At 46.8% G+C, this 20,588-nt stretch overlaps 1 non-coding gene across 1 annotated transcript; it reads left to right on the top strand.

The window, feature by feature from the left end:
* Positions 1–6,618: 6,618 nt before the first annotated feature.
* LOC129041747 (U6 spliceosomal RNA) lies at positions 6,619–6,722 on the top strand. Its single transcript, XR_008503903.1, has one exon. It is a non-coding gene; the product is annotated as a U6 spliceosomal RNA (small nuclear RNA).
* The last annotated feature ends 13,866 nt before the right edge of the window (positions 6,723–20,588 follow it).

Below are 20,588 nucleotides of genomic sequence, written 5' to 3'. Positions count from 1 at the left end.
TTAAAAGTGGGCAGATGACTTAGCCATGCTGGTAAAACATATGGGGATTCCCGGCCCATGCAGCACGCTGTCCCATTTGCCAGGCGTGGTGGCTCACGCCTGTAATCCCAGCACTTTGGGAGGCTGAGGTGGGTAGATCACCTGAGGCCGGGAGTTCGAGATCAGCCTGGCTAACATGGTGAAACCCCATCTCTACTAAATATACAAAATTAGCTGGGCATGGTGGCACATGACTGTAATCCCAGCTACTCAGGAGGATGAGGCTGGAGAATCACTTGAACCTGGGGGGTGGAGGTTGCAGTGAGCCGGGATGGCGCCACTGCACTCTAGCCTGAGTGACAGAGTGACACTCTGTCTCCAAAAAACAAAAACAAACAAAAAAACAACAAAAATTAGCTGGGTGCAGTGGCAGGCGCCTGTAATCCCAGCTACTTGGGAGGATGAAGCAGGAGAATCACTTGAACCCCGGGCGGCAGAGGTTGCAGTGAGCTGAGATCATGCCACTACACTCCAGCCTGGGCAATAGAGTGAGACTTTGTCTCAACAACAACAACAACAAAAGTATGGGGAGATGGCTGGGATCTGGACCATCTTGAGACCATGAGGCAACAAGACCAAGGGGAAAAGCTCAAACACTAAGGATGGCAGAGCCTATGTCCTCTATGACAGTGTTGAGCCGCCATACCTATCCTGGAACCCCCACTTCCAGTCTCATTGATCTGTAAGTCACGTGTCTTTGTTTTCTAGGCAGATTTCTGCTACTTGCAGCCTAAAGCATTCCTCACCCCTTCTCAGAAACCCGTGGCTCTTGCTATAACTGCCAATGGAAAATCAACCTAAGTTTAGACATTAGAAATTGAATTATTGCTTATATGGAAGGAATAAGAATCAGGATTGGTCCTAGCCTACAGAGGAATCCCAGCTCTGAGTCCTAACCCCAAGGCCTAGGGTACACAGATAAGGAAAGAAAGAGATATCTGGGAAAGTTCCAGACATTTTCTTTTTTCTTTTTTTTTTTTTTTTTGGTCTCACTCTGTCGCCTAGGCTGGAGTACAGTGGCATGATCTTGGCTTACTGCAACCTCTGCCTCCCGGGTTCAAGTGATTCTCCTGCCTCAGTCTCCTGAGCAGCTGGGATTACAGGCATGCACCACCACACCCAGCTAGTTTTTGTATTTTTAGTAGAGACGAGGTTTCACCATGTTGGTCAGGCTGGTCTTGAACTCCTAACCTCGTGATCCACCCACCTCAGCCTCCCAAAATGCTGGGATTTCAGGCATCAGCCACTGTACCTGGCCTCTTTCTGGCTTCTCTAAGCAGAGCGAGGAGGCAGAAATCTACAAAACCTGACTCACCTCTATTAAGAACTCAATGGGAGAGTTACTGTAGGGAGAGGCAAGGATGTATTTTGGAAGACTTAGAATGCTGGTCCAAGGACAAGGAACGAGGCTGGTAGGAGAGAAGCAATCAGTTGATGAGGACCAGAGAAAGTTTTCTTCTGGTCCAACTTTCGCTAAACAACATGGTGTGTGTGTGTGTGTGTGTGTGTGTGTGTGTGTGTGTGTGTGTGTGTGTGTTGCTTCAACACAAGACATATGCCTGATTCTTCCCTTATGAAATGAGAAGCTGAATGCAAGAGCTCTAGTCCGTCCTCTTTAAATCTCTGTTTTTGAAAATATAAAACAAAGAGAAACTGGCATCCTCCTAATGTATCTTCGAAATACACATTACTAGCTGGGCGTGGTAGCTCATGCCTGTAATCCCAGCACTTCGGGAGGCAGAGGCGGGTGGATCACGAGGTCAGGAGATCGAGACCATCCTGGCTAACACAGTGAAACCCCATCTCTACTAAAAATACAAAAAATTAGCCGGGCGTGGTGACGGGCGCCTTTAGTCCCAGCTACTCAGGAGGCTGAGGCAGGAGAATGGTGTGAACCTGGGAGGCGGAGCTTGCAGTGAGCTGAGATTGCGCCACTGCACTCCAGCCTGGGCGACAGAGCGAGACTCCGTCTCAAAAAAAAAAAAAAGAAAGAAAGAAAGAAATACACATTACTTCATTTTACTCAAACCTGGAGAAAAAGCACCCCCAGCCCCATTTTCCCATCTCCAAATAATCTTCAGCATTTGTAGAGATGTGGCCCCTGGAAGTTTATCAGCTATATGGGGCCCACCCAGGAGTGTGTTGCGATGATATTAGAATTTGCAACTGCCAGATTCTGGCACCAAACCCAGCACCTCTCAATGCTGTCCTTCTGCACCCCACATATTGTATGATTTTTTGGTTGTTTTTTTTTTTTGAGATGGAGTCTCGCTCTGTTGCCCAGGCTGGAGTGCAGAGGCACGATCTCAGTTCACCACAACCTCCGCCTCCCAGGTTCAAGAGATTCTCCTGCCTCAGCCTCCTTAGTAGCTGGGACTACAGGCATGTGCCACCATTCCTGGCTAATTTTTGTATTTTTAGTAGAGACGGGGTTTCACTATGTTGGCCAGGCTGGTCTCGAACTCCTGACCTCGTGATCCGCCCGCTTCAGCCTCCCAAAGTGCTGGGATTACAGGCATGAGCCACCACACCTGGCTTGTATGATGTTTTGAAGGGGAAAGCCAGTGCACCATTGATGTTTGTTTGCCTGTTGCTTCATTCACTCAATAGAGACGTAAGGAATGAAAGCTTTGATTGGGATGAAAGAAGCAAAAAAGTTTAAACCCCTACTTTAATGGGATTAATGCTTTAATGTGAATGTTAATAAACCCTGAATTCCCCCAGCAAGTTTCTCTATATATCACTGAGGATTCTCTGAAATCCAATAAGGAAAAAAACTGGAAGACTCTTTCCCCTTCTTCGTCATCAAGGTTTTTCTCGGGGATGAATTGGCCTGATTAGTGCCTGAAAGTTCTCCCACGATCTGTCCAAGCTCATTCCTTTTTTTGTGTGAATTCTCCAATGATGAAAAAGCTAAGCTTGTCCCCAAGTGATTTTCCACACTAATTATACTCCCGAGGCTTGTCTCCAGTGTGGATGATCTCACATTCCGTATTCTCCACGCTTCCCCGAGTTTTCCGTCTTCATTACGTATGACCATTTTAAGTCCCAACCAAATTAGCTGATATTGTCTAAGTATGGAACTCTGATTGAAGGTTCTTCCTCATCCATTATACTCACAAGGCCCCTCCCTGCTACAAAATCCCAGATGTCTGATTAGCTCTGGGCACCATCTCAAAGCATTTTTACATCCATTACGCACATATGATTTTCCTCCATTGTGAATTCTCCGATGTTGAATGAGCTGTACTTTCCCGAAAGCTCTTTGCACGTTTCTGCATTGATAGAGTCTTTGTTGCATCTGAATTAGCTGATGCTGCATTGGAATGTTGACAATGCCTCCCCCATCCCCAGGGATTCTCTCCAAAATAAATGTTAGTGTTCAATAGCATGGAAGCCCCAGAGAAAATTGCCTATATAAACGACAAAGATGTTCTCTGTGATACAAACCCTGTAATATTGAATAAATTCTAAATTCTGTTGCACAACTTGGCCATATCTTATTTGGAGTTTCTCTCACTTCTAAAACATGTAAATGGGATCGTGGATTTTTTTCTGTATTCATGGCACTCAATGGGATGGGGTCCCTAAAATGGTTCTCCACAATGTCCCCATATTTGTAATGGCCCGAGGGGTCCTTCTTGACCGCCACACAAACAAAGTCTACTCAAGACCATAGCATTAAAGAGTTTCATTGATGTGAAGCCAGCTGTGCCACACGGGAGGTGGAGATATTACTCAAATCAATCTTGCCAATGGCTTGGAGATTAGGGATTTTTCCAAGATAGTTTGGTGGGCAGGGGCTACAGTAGGGGGCCTGCTGACTGGTTGGGTGGAGGAGTTGAAATCATAGGGAATTAAAGCTGTCCTCTTGGGCTGAGTCAGATCCTGGGTGGGGGCCACAAGACTGGTTGGCAGGTGGGGACATCTAGTTGTCAGAAATGCAAAATTTTGAAAAGCATTTTTTCTTTTTCTTTGAGATGGAGTTTTGCTCTTGTTGCCCAGGCTGGAGTGCAATGGCGCGATCTCGGCTCACCACAATGTCCGCCTCCCAGGTTAAAGCGATTCTCCTGCCTCAGCCTTCCCAGGTAGATTACAGGCATGCACCACCACTCCCAGTTACTTTTGTATTTTTAGTAGAGACAGGGTTTCTCCATGTTGGTCAGGTTGGTCTCGAACTCCCGGCCTCAGGTGATCCACCTGCCTCAGCCTCCCAAAGTGCTGGGATTGCAGGCGTGAGCCACTGCGCCCAGCCCTGAAAAGCATTTTTTTTCTAAATATATATATAGATTTTCCCTATTAATCAGATTTTTGTTTTCTTTATTTATTTATTTATTTTTATTTTGAGACAGTCTTGCTCTGTCACCTAGGCTGGATTGCAATGGTGTGATGTCGGCTCACTGCAAACCCCACCTCCCAGGTTGTTCAAGCGATTCTCCTGCCTCAGCCTCCTGAGTAGCTTGGACTATAGGCACCCGCCACCATGCCCGGCTAATTTTTGTATTTTTAGTAAAGATGGGGATTCACTGTGTTCGCCAGGCTGGTCTCGAACTCTTGACCTCAGGAGATCTGCCCCCCTCAGCCCCCTAAAGTGCTGGGATTACAGGCGTGAGCCACTGCGCCCAGCCTACTCTGATTTTTCAAAATGCTGTGGTAAAAACAAGATAGATATGTTAGAGTTAGTAGTCACTGAGAGATTGAAAAATGTCTTCAAGATGGGTTAAGTGTTGTCAGTTGTGTCTGCATGGCCAAGAACTTAGATAAAATGAAAAAGGATGAAAGAAAAATCATGTAACATAATCACAAAAGGTTGTGTTCACAATGATGTCGGGGATCTCACGAAGGTTCCTTAATATAGATAACATTTTAACAATAGCCCTATTTTAAGCAGTCATCTTTTTTCTCTACAATGTATTCCTGGAACTGCTTTGTTAAAAAGTCATATTTTCTCTTAATAATTACTCATATCCTGCAGCAGCATTGAATTCTAATTATAATAAACACATCATAAAAGCAAAAACATGGCCAGGTGTGGTGGCTCACGCCTATAATCCCAGAACTTTGGGAGGCTGAGGCGGGAGGATCATCTGAGGTCAGGAGTTGAAGACCAGCCTGACCAATATGGTGAAACCCCGTCTCTACTAAAAATCCAAAAATTAGCCAGGCATGGTGGCACTCTCCTGTAGTCCCAGTTACTTGGGAGGCTGAAGCAGGAGAATCGCTTGAACCGGGAGGCGGAGGTTGCAGTGAGCCGAGATCATGCCACTGCACTCCAGCCTGGGCAACAAGAGCGAAGCTCTGTCTCAAAAAAAAAAAAAAAAAAAAAGGCAAAAACATAACAATAGGGTAGTCTTTAGTAATATACAAGGGTCATACTATGCTTGGAGTCATATGACTTTGGATATAGATGTGTAACAAGAGTGGTTATTTTACAGGCTTCAATGTACTCTGAAGTCCACACAAAACACAAACTATTCTGCTATTCTGTCCAGTCTAAAAATAGCCCTATGAAAAAAATATGTAACATTAACAATGTGCTTCCCTTTTAGAATTCTGGAGAATCATGAGGAAATTATGTATAAGATCTAGGGCTCTTTTCAAAATAAGCTTTTCAGAGAAAACTAAAATAATCCTTTCTCTTTCTTCAGATAAATCTCCCTGAAAGAAACAGAAACACGCCAAGTAATCCCATTGATCTTTTTCTTTTCTTTCCTTCTTTTTTTTTTTTGTTTTTTGAGACGCAGTCTTGCTCTGTTGCCCAGGCTGGAGTGCAGTGATACGATCTCGGCTCACTGCAACCTCTGCCTCCCAGGTTCAAGCAATTCTCCTGCCTCAGCTTCCCGAGTAGCTGGAATTACAAGCATTCACCACCAAACCTGGCTAATTTTTGTATTTTTAGTGGAGATGGCGTTTCACCATGTTGGCCAGGCTGGTCCCAACCTCCTGACCTCAGGTGATCCACCCACCTCTGCCTTCTAAAGTTCTGGGATTAGAGACGTGAGTCACTGTGCCCAGACTCAGTTTCGGTTCTTTTTTTTTTCTTTTTTTTTTGCTCTTGTTGCCCAGGCTGGAGTGCAATGGTGCAACCTTGGCTTACCACAACCTCCACCTCCCAGGTTGAAGCAATCCTCCTGCCTCAGCCTTCCGAGTAGCTGGGATTACAGGCGCACACCACCACACCCAGCTAATTTTGCATTTTTACTAGAGACGGGGTTTTGCCATGTTGGCCAGGCTGGTCTTGAACTCTTGACCTCAAATGATTCACCCACCTTGGCCTCCCAAAGTGCTGGGATTGCAGGCATGAGCCACTGTGACTGGCCAGTTTGAGTGCTTTCTATCAATCCACCTTTGTCTACTGATTCTTCCTCACCTTCATATTGTTACTGAGTCCATCTAGTGAGTTTTAAATTTTTGTTGTATTTTTGTTTTAAAATTTCCATTTGAGGGTAAGTGCTGTGAATCATGCCTGTAATCCCAGCACTCTGGGAGGCTGAGGTGGTCGAATCACTTCAATTCAGGAGTTTGCGACCAGCCTCGGTGACACGGCAAGACCCTGTCTCCACAAAAAATACAAAACTTGTGCTCGCTTCGGCAGCACATGTACTAAAATTGGAACGATGCAGAGATTAGCATGGCCCCAGCGCAAGGATGGCACACAAATTCATGATGCATTCCATATTCTTGCTATAGTCCACTGCCCGTTACCTCGCTTTGCTTCCCTTCCCGGTATCCTGCCATAACTCACAGGGCCCGTGACGTCATAGCCTTCCCACGTCCATCTCCCGTTGCACCATTGAGGTTGGCGATTGGAGAACAATCTCACCATCTCCACTCAGGCGTGGTGCCTTGCCACCTGCCGCTGTAGCCCTCGTGAAACAATAAATAAATAAAAATAAAAATACAAAACTTAGCCAGGCATGGTGGTACATGCCTTTAGTCCCAGCTACTCGGGAGGCTGGAGGTGGGAGGATCACTTGAGTCTGGGAGGCAGACGCTGCAATGAGCTGAGATCATGTCACTCCACACCAGCCTGGGCAACAGAATGAGACTCTGTCTTTAAAAAAGAGGGCCGGGCGAGGTGGTACATGCCTGTACTCCCAGCTACTCGGGAGGCTGAGGTAGGAGAATCGCTTGAACCTGGGAGGCAGAGATTGTAGTAAGCTGAGATCCGTGCCACGGCACTCTAGCCTGGGCAACAAGAGCGAAACTACATCTCAAAACCTCAAAACAAAACAAAACAAAACAAAACAAAAAAAACAAGGCCAGGTGCAATGGCTCATGCGTGTAATCCCAGCACTTTGGGAGGCCGAGGTGGGTGGATCATCTGAGGTCAGGAATTCGAGACTAGCCTGGCCAACATGGTGAAACCCTGTCTCTACTAAAAATACTAAAATTAGCTGGGTGTGGTGGTTCACGCCTGTAATCCCAGGTACTCGGGAGGCCAAGGCACTAGAATTGCTTCAGGAAGGCAGAGGTTGCAGTGAGCTAAAATTGCACCATTGTATTCCATCCTGGGTTACAGAGCGAGACTCCATCTCAAAAAAAAAAAAAAAAAAAAAAAAAACCCCAAAAAACTAATAAAAGGACAGTAAGGATACCAAACAACTCTACCCATATAAATCCAACAAGCTGGAAGAAATGGACCAATTCCTTGAAAACTACAAAGTACCAAAAAACACTCAATATGAAACATAATTTTTAAAGTCTTGTAACTATTTTAAAAATGGAATTCATGGTTTTTTATTTTATTGTATTTCAAGACTGCGTCTCACTTTGTCACCCACACTGGAGTGCAGTGGCATAATCACGGCTCTCCACAGCCTTGACTTCCTGGGCTTAGGCGATCCTCCCACCTCAGCCTCCTGAAGAGCTGGGACTACAGGTGCCCGCCACCACACTCAGCTAATTTTTTAATTTTTTGTAGACATGGGGTTTTGCCAAGTTGCCCAGGCTGACCTCCAACTCCTGGGGTCAAGCAATCCACTTGCCTTGCCTCCCAAAGTGTTACGATTACAGGTGTGAGCCACCATGCCCAGCTGAATTCCCTTTTTTTTTTTTTTGAGATGGTGACTCACTGCATCACCCAGGCTGGAGTGCAGTGGTGCAATCTTGGCTCACTGCAACCTCTGCCATCCAGGTTCAAGCGATTCTCCCACCTCACCCTCCTGAGTAGCTGGGATTACAGGAGCCCACCACCTGTAATCCTAATTTTTTGTATTTTTAGTAGAGACAGGGTTTCACCATGTTGACCAGGCTGGTCTCAAACTCCTGACTTCAGGTGATCCACCCACCTCAGCCTCCCAAAGTGTTAGGATTATAGGCATGAGCCACCACACCTGGCCTTGAATTCACAGTTTTAATAAAACAATTTCTTGTCTTTGTGGTCACATACAGCTAGTTTGGTGATTCCCTGGAAGGACCCACGTGACTGCAGATAAAGTTATGCTCTAGATGAAGATATATTACAGCGGAGGATACAATACAAGAACAGCAGGAAAAAGGGTATTAATAGATGAAGGCTGGAGAGGTCAAGTGCACACTTCTTTATCCTGTCTCTGCAGGAACATACAGACATATCTTTTCCAGGAGCAAACTGCAAGGACTTGTGTGAGATGTCCTTGCCCAGGAAATCCCACTTGAGTTCTGGTGTCAAAATTTGTGTGGTTAGGCCAGTCGCAGTGGCTCACCCCTGTAATCCCAGCACTTTGGGAGGCCGAGGTGGGAGGATTGCTTGAGTCCGGGAGTTTGAGACCAGCCTGGGCAACATGGTGAGACCTCGTCTTTATTAAAAAGAAAAAAAAAAATTAGGCTGGGTGTGGTAGCTCACGCCTGTAATCCCAGCACTTTGGGAGCCCAAGGCAGGCGGATCACCTGAGGTCAGGAGATCGAGACCAACCTGGCCAATATGGTGAAACACTGTCTCTACTAAAAATACAAAAATATTAGCCGGGGCCGGGGGCGGTGGCTCACGCCTGTAATCCCAGCACTTTGGGAGGCCGAGGCGGGCGGATCACGAGGTCAGGAGATCGAGACCATCCTGGCTAACATGGTGAAACCCCATCTCTACTAAAAATACAAAAACAAATTAGCCGGGCGTGGTGGCAGGCACCTATAGTCCCAGCTACTTGGGAGGCTGAGGCAGGAGAATGGCGTGAACCCGGGAGGTGGAGCTTACAGTGAGCTGTGATCATCCCACTGCACTCCAGCCTGGGCGACAGAGCGAGACTCCATCTCAAAAAAAAAAAAAAAAAAAAAAAAAAATTAGCCAGGCATGGTGGTGGGCGCCTGTAATCCCAGCTACTCGGGAGGCTGAGACAGAAGAATCACGTGAACCCGGGAGGCAGAGGTTGCAGTGAGCCAAGGTCGCGCCACTGTGCTCCGGCCTAGGTGACAAGAGTGAGACTCCATCTGGAAAAAATAAATAAATAAATAAAACATTTGTGGGCTGGGCGTGATGGCTCGTGCCTGTGATCCTAGCACTTTGGGAGGCTGAGGAGGGCAGATCACCTGAGGTCAGGAGGTCGAGAGCAGCCTGGCCAACATGGTGAAACCCCATTTCTACTAAAAATATAAAAAAATTAGCCAGGTGTAGTGGCATACGTCTGCAATCCCAGCTACTCAGGAGACTGAGGCGGGAGGATCGCTTGTACCCAGGAGGCGGAGGTTGCAGTGAGCTGAGATTGCACCATTGCACTCCAGCCTGGGCGACATTCCTGCCATGTGACCAAACACAGCCCTTAACCACAGGTTGGGCATCATGAATCTTTTTTTCTTTTTTTTTAGAAATGGGGTCTCACTATGTCACCCAGGCTGGAGTGCAGTGGCATGATCATAACTTACTGTAGCTTCTTCTTCTTCTTCTTTTTTTTTTTTTTTTTTTTTGAGACGGAGTCTCGCTCTGTCACCAAGGCTGGAGTGCAGTGGTGTGATCTTGGCTCACTGCAACCTCTCTCTCCCAGGTTCAAGTGATCCTCCTGCCCCAGCCTCCCAAGTAGCTGAGATTACAGGCGTTCGCCCCCATGTCCAGCTATTTTTTTGTATTTTCAGTAGAGACAGGTTTTTCCCATGCCAGCCAGGCTGGTCTTGAACTCCTAACCTCAAGCGATCCCACCCGCCTTGGCCTCCCAAAATTCTGGGATTACAGGCATGAGCCACTGCACCTGGCCAAGTATCATGAATCTTTATGTTTACTTTAAACCTGCTGACAGCCTGGTTCATCTGGGCTCACTGTTTTGGCCATGGAGAATAACATCTGAACCAGTAACTATGTGAATATTCCAGAAGTTTGGTTTTCAGAGTTTGACCAATGGCCATCACCTTGGCTACAGAGATAAATGAGAAAGGAGGAAAACAGACCTCTTGTGTTAACTCTTTCCTCCCACTCTTGAAAAAGGTATCTCCAGACCCAGATAGTTTCACTGGAGAAGTCTACTCATAGTTAAAGAAATATCAACACCAATTACACGTAATCTCCAGAAAACAGAAGAAGGACTGCTTCCTGACTGACGAGGCCAGTACAGTTGACCCTTATAGCTGCAGGTTCCCCAAGCATGGATTCAGCCAACCACAGATCAAAAATATTCCAAAATATGGACACCAGGTGCGGTGGCTCATGCCTGTAATCCCGAGAATCGTTTGAACCCAGGAGGCGGAGGTTGCAGTGAGCCAAGATTGCACCACTGTATCACTGCACTCCAGCCTGGATGACAAGAGTGAAACTCCATCTCAAAAACAAAACAACAAAAAAAACAGAATATCACCCTGGGTGGGCATGGTGGCTCACACCTCTAATCTCAACATTGCGGGAGGCCGATGAGAAAGTATCACTTGAGCCCAGGAGGTTGAGACCAGCCTGGGCAACATAGCAAGACACTGTCTCTACAAAAAAGTTAAAAAATTAGCTGGGTGTGATGGTGCACCTGCAGTCCCAGCTACTTGGGAGGCTGAGATGGGAGGATCACATGAGCCCAGGAGTTCCAGGCTACAGTGAGCTATGATTGCAACACTGTACTCCAGCCTGGGGGAACACAGCGAGATTCCATCTCAAAAACAAACAAAAACAGGAAAAAACTCAGTTCTGCCATTACCTCTTCAAAACTTTTCCTTAACTTGCAGACTAGAGTTGAAGACCCCTCCACTAAGCTCTGGTGAGAGGCTAACTGAATAAGAACACTTTGACCTTCATATTATAATAATTGCTTTATTTATTTATTTGTTTGTTTGTTTGTTTGTGACAGGGTCTTGCTCTGTCCCCCAGGCTGGAGTGCAGCAGCACGATCACAGTTCACTGCAACCTCAACTTCCCAGGCTCAAGAAATTCTCCCACCTCAGCCTCCTCGGTAGCGGGGACTACAAGCGTGCACCTCATTGGGCTCATTTTATATATTTTTTATAAAGAGAGGCATCGGCCGGGCACAGTGGCTTACCCCTGTAATCCCAGCACTATGGGAGGCCAAGGCGGGTAGATCACCTGAGGTCAGGAGTTCCAGACCAGCCTGGCCAACATGGTGAAATGCCATTTCTACTAAAAATATAAAAATTAGCCGGGCGTGGTGCCACATGCCTATAATCCCAGCTACTCAGATACTCGGAAGGCTGAGGCCAGAGAATTGTTTGAACCTGGGAGGCGGAGGTTGCAGTGAGCCGAGATCGTGCCATTGCACTCCAGCGTGGGCGACAAGAATGAAATTCAGTCTCAAAAAAATAAATAAATAAATAAATAAATAAATAATAAAATAAAATAAAATAAAGAGGAGTGTCTCGTCATGTTGCCCAGGCTGGTCTCATATTCCTGGGCTCGAGCAATCCATCTGCCTCAGCCTCCCAAAGCACTAGGATTGCAGGTGTGAGAGCCACTGCGCCCGACCAGAGCTGGGCTACTACATATCTTCATTAAACTTTTTCATCAGGGTCAACTGGACCCTGGCTCCTGCCCCACCAGTCCTATGAGGCTGCAGAGTGTGTGGCCCCAATAAAGATTCTCCCCCAATCCCTCTACCCCCAGATCTTCCTGCAAGGTTGGCAGAGCTGGATGCTCTGAGAGCTAAGGGCACATGGGACAACCAGTGCCTGGCCAGAGGAGGGGAGGAAAACATGTGACGCCTCACTGAACACAGAACAGCCACCCCCGCATGCTTCTGCAGGGCGAGGAAGGTCAGCTCTTGCCTCCTTCTCCAACCCTCCTCCCAAACACCAAGCAGGTTTCTAAGAATAGTAAAAGGCCAGCAGATCCATCTTCAGGGCCTCTGTGATCAGAAATGTACAAATACCTTTTTCTTTTTTCTTTTCTTTCTTTTCCCTCCCTCCCTCCCTTCGTTCCTCCTTTCTTTCTTTCTTTTTTCTTTTTCTTTTTTTTTTTGAGACTGAGTCTTGCTCTGTCGCCCAGGCTGGAGTGCAGTGGTGCGATCTCTGCTCACTGCAACCTCCGCCTCCTGGGTTCAAGTGATTCTCCTCCCTCAGCTTCTCAAGTAACTGGGATTACAGGGGCCTGCCACATTGCCCGGCTAATGTTTGTATTTTTAGTAGAGACGGGGTTTTTCCTTGTTGGCCAGGTTGGTATCCAACTTCTGACCTCAAGTGATCCGCCTGCTTCGGTCCCCCAAAGTGCTGGGATTATAGGTGTGAGCCACTGTGCCTGGACCAAAGACCTTTTTCTTTGTGCCTTTTGGGAGTTCATAAAGCACTAGTATCTGAAAAGCTGTTTCTGCATCCCACACTCAGAATGCATGGCGGAAACAGTCCAGGAATGCACAAGGCTTGCCTGGGAATCACATTCAGCAAGTTCTGGGATAGAAAAACTGAATCTAAAGGAAAATTGTATTGTGTACTTACCAGTACTCTGTAGAGTGTTTCAGTACCATGAGGCCAGGCGTGGTGGCTTATGCCTGTAATCCCAGCACTTCGGGAAGTTGAGGCAGGAGGATTGTTTGAGGCCAGGAGTTCGAGACCAGCCTGGGAAACATAAAGAGACCCCATCTCTACAAAAAATATAAAAATTATCCAGGCATGGTGGTGCATGCCTGTGGTCCCAGCTACTCTGGAGGCTGAGACGGGAGGATCCCTTGAGCCCAGGAGGTCAAGGCTGCAGCGAGCTATGATTGTACCACCACACTTCAAACTGGTCAACATAACAAGATCCTGTCTCAAAAATAAAAAAAAGACATGAGCTAGCTGACTTTTTTTTTTTTTTTTTTTTTTTGAGACTGAGTTTTGCTCTTGTTGCCCAGGCTGGAGTGCAATGGTGTGATCTCGGCTCATCGCAACCTCCGCCTCCCCGGCTCAAGCGATTCTCCTGCCTCAGCCTTCCAAGTAGCTGGAATTACAGGCATGTGCTGCCACGCCCAGCCAATTTTGTATTTTTAGTAGAAATGGGGTTTCTCCATGTTGCTCAGGCTGATCTCAAACTCCCAGCCTCAGGTGATCCGCCCGCCTCGGCCAAAGTGCTGGGATTACAGGCGTGAGCCACCGTGCCCGGCTGAGCTAGCCGGCTTTTGCATGTTGCTGTAAATTTGCTAGGGCTTTCTGAACAAAGTTCCACAGACTGAGTGGTTTAAACAACAGAAATCTATTTCCTCATAGTTCTGGAGGCTGGGAGGCTGAGGCCAAGGTGACGCCAGGCTTGATTCTCTCTGAGGCCTTTCTCCTTAGCTTGCAGATGGCCACCTTCTCCCTGTGTTCACGTCCTCTTTCCTCTGTGCACATCTGTGTCCTAATCTATCCCCCCAAAACCTTTTTTTTGGAGAGACAGGATCTTGCTATGTTGCTATGTTGCCCAGGCTGATCCCAATTCCTGACCTCAAGTGATTCCCCCCACCTCAGCCTCCCAAAGTACTGGGATTACAGGCGTGAGCCACCATGCACGGCCCCATCTCCCCTTCTTCTTCTTTTTTTTTTTTTTTTTCCCTTTGAGATAGAGTCTCCCTCTGTCGCCCAGGCTGGAGTGCAGTGGCTCAATCTCGGCTCACTGCAACCTCCTCCTACCGGGCTCAAGCAATTCTTCTGCCTCAGCCTCCCAAGTAGCTGGGACTACAGGTACGTGCCGTCACGCCCAGCTAATTTTTGTATTTTTAGTAGAGACGGGGTTTCACCATGTTGTCCAGGCTGGTCTGGAACTCCTGACCTCAAATGATCTGCCTGCCTCGGCCTCCCAAAGTGCTGGGATTACAGGCATCAGCCACTGCACCTGGCCCCATCTCCCCTTCTTTAAGGACACTAGTCAGATTGGGTGGGGGCCCACCCCAATGACCTTGTTCTAACTTAACTTCTTTAAAGACCCCATCTCCAAATATAGTCACATTCTAAGGTCCTGGAGGTTAGGACTTCAACATATAAATTTGGGAGACGCAATTCAGTTCATGACACAGATACATCTCCGGCAATTCAACACCTAACAAAAGCGTGATTTCTTCACGTTTTCCACTGCTTTCATCTTCTCAGTCGTTAAGTCAATAAAAGCCTCCGAGTTTTAAAAATACCTTAGCAATTTTGACATTTAGGAAGGTTCATAGTTCTCAGATTTGCCCAGCTTGACGTGATCTTATTTTTCAGAGGAAGCAGCCTCTATTCAGCTCCTAGTCACAGCCAGCCTTCTGGAACATTCTTTCGAGCATTTGAAGGCTTCCAAGAGATGGGAGGGGGTGTCTTTTATACTGGAACGCTTTGAGTAATCTAGCTCATGCAGGCATTCCTCTTCATGAAGGACTTAGCTACCTGACTTTTGACCAGAAACAGATGATTTTACCTCAAAATTACTTTTTAAAAAAGAAGTTGACCTACCACATATCAAAAAGATAATAGCGAATAGAAAAATTACTGCAGACAATTTATAGAGTCAAGAGACCTAGAAAGGCTTCAATTCCCGCTACCACACTTTGAGAAAATTACCCAACCTCTTTGATCACATTTGCCAATTAAAAAACGGGCAACTCGTCCAGGCACTGTGGCTCATGCCTGTAATCCCAGCACTATGGGAGGCTGAGGCAGGAGGATCACCTGAGGTCAGGTTCGAGACCAGCCTGACCAACATGGAGAAACCCCATCTCGACAAAAAATACAAAATTGGCCAGGCATGGTGGCGCATGCCTATAATCCTAGTTACTCGGGAGGCTGAGGTAGGAGAATTGCTTGAACCCAGGAGGTGGAGGATGTGGTGAGCTGAGATCGCACCATTGCACTCCAGTCTGGGCAACAGAGTGAGACTCCGTCTCAAAAAAAAAAAAGTGAACAACTGAATTGAAGATCTTCAATTACTGGCCAGGTGTGGTGGCTCGCACCTGTAATCCCAGCACTTTAGGAGGCCAAAGTGGGAGGATCTCTTGAGGTCAGGAGTTTGAGACCACCCTGGGCAACATAGTGAGACCTCGACTCTACTAAGAATACAAAAATTAGCTGGGCGTGTTGGCATATGCCTGTAACCCCAGCTACCTGGGAGGCTGAGGTGGGAGAATCACTTGAACCCAGGAAGCAGAGGTTGCAGTGAGCCAAGATCACACCACTGCACTCCAGCCTGGTAGACAGAATAAGATTCTGCCTCAAAAACAAACCAAAATGAAACAACAAAACAATGCAAAGTTGGCCAAATGTGGTGGCTCATGCCTGTAATCCCAGCACTTTGGGAGGCCAAGGTGGGCAGATCGCTTGAGCCCAGGAGTTTGACACCAGCCTGGGCAACATAGTGAGACCTCCTCTCTACAAAAAAAAATCAAGGAAATTAGCTGGGCGTGGTGGCACGTGCCTGTAGTTCCACCTACTTGGGAGGCTGAGGTGGGAGGATAACTTGAGCCCAGGAGGTGGATGGAGGCTGCAGTGAGCCATGCTCACACCACTGCACTCCGGCCTGGGCGACCTCAAAAACAAAACAATGTGGAATTGTGGAACTGGCCAGGTGTGGTGGCTCATGCCTGTGATCCCAGCACTTTGTGAGGCTGAGGCACAAGGATTGCTTGAGACCAGCCTAGGGAACAGAGTGAGATTCCATCTCTATTTTTAAAATTTATTTATTTATTTATTTTTCTGTGAAAGGGTCTCACTCTGTCACCTAGGCTGGAGTGCAGTGACACAATCTCAGCTCACTGCAACCTCCACTTGCCGGGCTCAAGCAATCCTCCCACCTTAGCCTCCCAAGTAGCTGGGACTACAGGCACATGCCACCATGCCTGGCTAATTTTTTAAATTTTTGTAGAGATGTGGGTTTTGCCATTTTACCCAGGCTGGTCTCGAACTACTGAGTTCAAGCAACTCAAGTGATCCTCCCGCCTTGGCCTCCCAAAGTGCTGGGATTACAGGCATGAGCCACCGTGACCAGCCTAAAATTTTTAAATAATAATAAAAAAGTCTTCAATCATTTCCTTCTATAAAATTCTAAGATTTTAATATAAAACAAACAAGCATCTTTCATCACATTGGTATCCTCAATTTACCCTACAAATGAAGATTATTCCATTAAGAAGATTATTCCATTAAATTTTGACCTTAAGCCTAGTTGCCCCACCATTACCCATCTGAATCAATCCTTAACAATGCAGAATTGGCCAAATGTGGTGGCTGACGCCTGTAATCTCAGTACTTTGGGAGGCAGAGGCAGATGGATCACCTGTGGTCAGGAGTTCAAGACCTGCCTGGCCAACATAGTGAAACCCCGTCTCTACTAAAAATACAAAAATTAGCTGGGCGTGGTGGCAGGAACCTGTAGTCCCAGCTACTTGGGAGGCTGAGGCAGGAGAATTGCTTGAATCCAGGAGGCAGAGGCTGCAGTGAGATCATGCCACTGCACTGCAGCCTGGGTGATAGAAGGAAACTCCATCTCAAAAAAAAAAAAAAAAAAAAAAAGACAGAAAAAGAAAAAAAAGACTGTGACTTGTCCTTGAAGTTCCTTCAATATTTGATGGAGTTCCGGACTTCTAAAGGTCTGTTTTTTCCTATATTTATTACTTCTTAGATTTAATAAATACGTGTCAAACCCCCCATGATATAAGAGAAAACCTCACATAAGTCAAAATACAAGACCATGTGCTACATGGCATTATGGAAGTATAAAGTACTAAGAGAGTTTTGGAAAGGAGAGGATTACAAACTTCAGAATAATTTATAACTGTGTACATTAAAAATCTTTTTTAAAAACTTTTATTTTAGGCTCAGGGGCACATGTGCAGTTTTGTTATATAGCCAAACTCGTGTCACGGGGGTTTGCTGTACAGATGATTTCATCACCCTGGTACTAAGCCTAGTACCCAATAGTTACTTATTTTTTCTTCTCCTCTCCTTCCTTTTTTTTTTTTTTTTTTTGAGACAGAGTCTCACTCTGTCGCCCAATTTGGAGTGCAGCAGTGAGATCATAGCTCACTGCAGTCTCAAACACCTGGACTCAAGCGATCCTCTTGCCTCTGTCGCCCAAGTAGCTGGGAACATGGGCAAGTACCACCATGTCTGGCTGATTTTTGTATCTTTCGTGGAGATGGGGTTTCACCATGCCTCCCAGACCGGTGAAAATCATGTCTGCAGAACTTATCTTTGGTATAAATGCTCTGACGTTTAACAAACTTTTAGTGCCCTCAGAAAGCTTCCCCAGCTCATTTCTTTACTGTGAATTCTCTAATAGCCAATAAGAGGTGAGCTTGGTGGTCGGGTGTGGTGGCTCACGCCTGTAATCCAAGGGCTTTAAGAGGCCGAGGCAGGCGGATCATATGAGGCCAGGAGTTCAAGACCAGCCTGGCAAACATGGTGAAACCCTGTCTCTACTAAAAATACAAAAATTAGTTGGGTGTGGCTGTGCGTGCCTGTAGTCTCAGCTACTTGGGTGGCTGAGGCAGGAGAATAGCTTGAACCTGGGAGGCGGAAGTTGCAGTGAGCTGAGATTGCACCATAACACCCCACCCAGCCTGGGTGACAGAGCGAGACTTCATCTCAAAAAAAAAAGAGGTGAGCTTGGATTGAAAACTCTTCCATCGTCTTCACATTCCCTGAGGCTTTTTTCCAACATGAAGTGTTAGATGATGAATGAGGCTCAATCACCACTGAAAACTTCCCCACATTGCTTGAACTTACAAGGTTTTTTCTCCAGTAGGAATTATCTGATGAGAAGAAAGGATTGAACTTCCTCCAAGCAATTTCCTTCATGCGCTGCACAAAGAGAGTTTCTCTCTCATGTGAATTATTTGGTGCTGAAAAGTTGATTGTTTTGTTTTGGTTTTACTGAGACAGGATCTGGCTCTGTCATCCGAGTTGGAGTGCAGTGGCACAATCATAGCTCATTACATCCTCAATCTTCTGGGCTGAAGTGATCCTCCCGCCTCAGCCTCCTGAGTAGGTGGGACTACAGGCACATGCCACCACACATGGCTATTTTATTGTTTGTTTGTTGAGACGGAGTCTCACTCTTGTTGCTCAGGCTAAAGTGCAGTGGCGTGATCTCAGCTCACTGCAACCTTTGCCTCCTGGGTTCAGGCTTCTCCTGCCTCAGCCTCCTGAGTAGCTGGGATTACAGGCATGGCCACCACGCCCGGCTAATTTTTGTGTTTTTAGTAGAGATGGGGCTTCACCATGTTGGCCAGGCTGGTCTCGAACTCCTGACCTCAGGTGATCCGCCTGCCTCGGCCTCCCAAAGTGCTGGGATTGCAGGCGTGAGCCACCGCGCCCAGCCTTTTTTTTTTTTTTTTTTCCTGTAGAGACAGAACCTCATTATGTTGCCCAGGCTGGTCTTGAGTTCCTGAGTTGAAGCGATCTTCCCACCTCAGCCTCCCAAACTGCTGAGATTGCAGGCATGAGTCACCTTGCCCAGCCTCTCTTTTTTGTTTTGTTTTCAGACGGCATCTCACTCTATTGCCCAGGCTGAAGTGTAGTGGCACGATCTTAGCTCACTGCAAGCTCCCCCTCCCAGGTTCAAGTGATTCTCGTGCCTCAGCCTCCTGAGTAGCTGGAATTACAGGTGTGCATCACCACACCTGGCTAATTTTCATATTTTTTGTAGAGACAGGGTTTCACCATGTTGGCCAGGCTGGTCTTTAACTCCTGGCCTCAAGTGATCCGCCTGCCTTGGCCTCCCAAAGTGTTGGAATTACAGGCATGAGCCACCACACCTGGCTTTGTTTTGTTTTAAGGGAACAGGTCTTGCTCTATTGCCCAGGCTGGCCTTGAAATCCTAGACTCAAGCAAATCTTTCTTCCTCAGCCTCTGGAGCAACTGGGACTACAGGCGCACACCAATCAATGCACTCAGCTTTGAGTAAGTTTTACACTTTTTTTTTTGAGATGGAGTCTCACTCTGTTGCCTAGGCTGAAGTGCAGTGGCGTGATCTTGGCTCACCACAACCTCTGCCTCCTGGGTTCAAGCGATTCTCCTGCCTCAGCCTCCCAAGTAGCTGGGATTACAGCCATGTGCCACCATGCCCGACTAATTGTTGTATTTTTAGTAGAGACAGGGTTTCGCTACGTTGGCCAGGCTGGTCTTGAATTCCTGACCTCATGATCCACCCGCCTCAGCCTCCCAAAGTGCTGGGATTACAGGCATGAGCCATCGCGCCCGGCCACTTTTATATGTTTCCAGAATGCATTCCCACCTGTGCTATGCTTGTATGGTTTGTTTCCTGGTATGAATAACCAATGTGGCCCCCAGTTTGAGCACTGATTGAAAGCTTCCAACTCACAGGGCCTCTCTCTCTGCTGTGAATTCCTGGTGCCTAAGAAGCCTGGAGGCCTGCCTGAAGATGTTTCCACTCCCTTTCCAGCCACCTGGTTTCTCTCTAAGGTGAATTCCCTGAAACTGAATGCAGTGTGAGGCTTGAACAAAAGACTTCCCATATTCAAAACACTCAAACATGTGAGTAGTCGCACCAATGTAAATTATCATATACCAAGTGAGTTTTCATTTTCCCTGAAAGCTTTTCCACATTAAGTACGTTTCTCTCTTGTATTAATTATACAAAATTGGTCGGGCGCAGTGGCTCACACCTGTAATCCCAGCACTTTGGGAGGCCGAGGTGGGCGGATCACAAGGTCAGGTGGTCAAGACCAGCCTGGCCAGCATGGTGAAACCCCATCTCTACTAAAACAAAAATTAGCCAGGCGTGGTGGTGCTTGCTACTCAGGAGGCTGAGGCAGGAGAAACGCTTGAACCCGGGAGGTGGAGGTTGCAGTGAGCCGAGATCGCACCACTGCACCCCAGCCTGGGTGACAGATACAGACTCCGTCTCAAAAAAAAAAAAAAAAAGTATATATATATATATACACAAATTTGTTTATAGTTTGGATTGTGGTTGAAGGATTTCCCACATTTATCACAGTCATGGAATTTTTCTCTACTACAATTTTTAAAATACATAAATAGATGTGGAGTCTTGCTATGTTGCCCAGGCAGGTCTGGAACTCCTGAGCTCAAGCGATCCTGCTGCCTCAGCATCCCAAAGAGCTGGGATTAGATTATGGGCGTGAGTCACATCCAGGGAGTGATTTCACTTCTGCAAAACATTCCTCCTTTCCATTCGGCATCTTCTCATTCCCAGTCTCACATGTAGAAACAGTAGAAAATGTAAATATCACCAATTCCCTGTTCAATGA

The sequence above is a fragment of the Pongo pygmaeus genome, chromosome 6 (assembly GCF_028885625.2).
Source record: "Pongo pygmaeus isolate AG05252 chromosome 6, NHGRI_mPonPyg2-v2.0_pri, whole genome shotgun sequence".
NCBI classification, from domain to species: domain Eukaryota; kingdom Metazoa; phylum Chordata; class Mammalia; order Primates; family Hominidae; genus Pongo; species Pongo pygmaeus.
The sequence above is the reverse complement of the archived record's forward strand: the minus strand, read 5'-3'. Positions and strand labels throughout refer to the sequence as shown.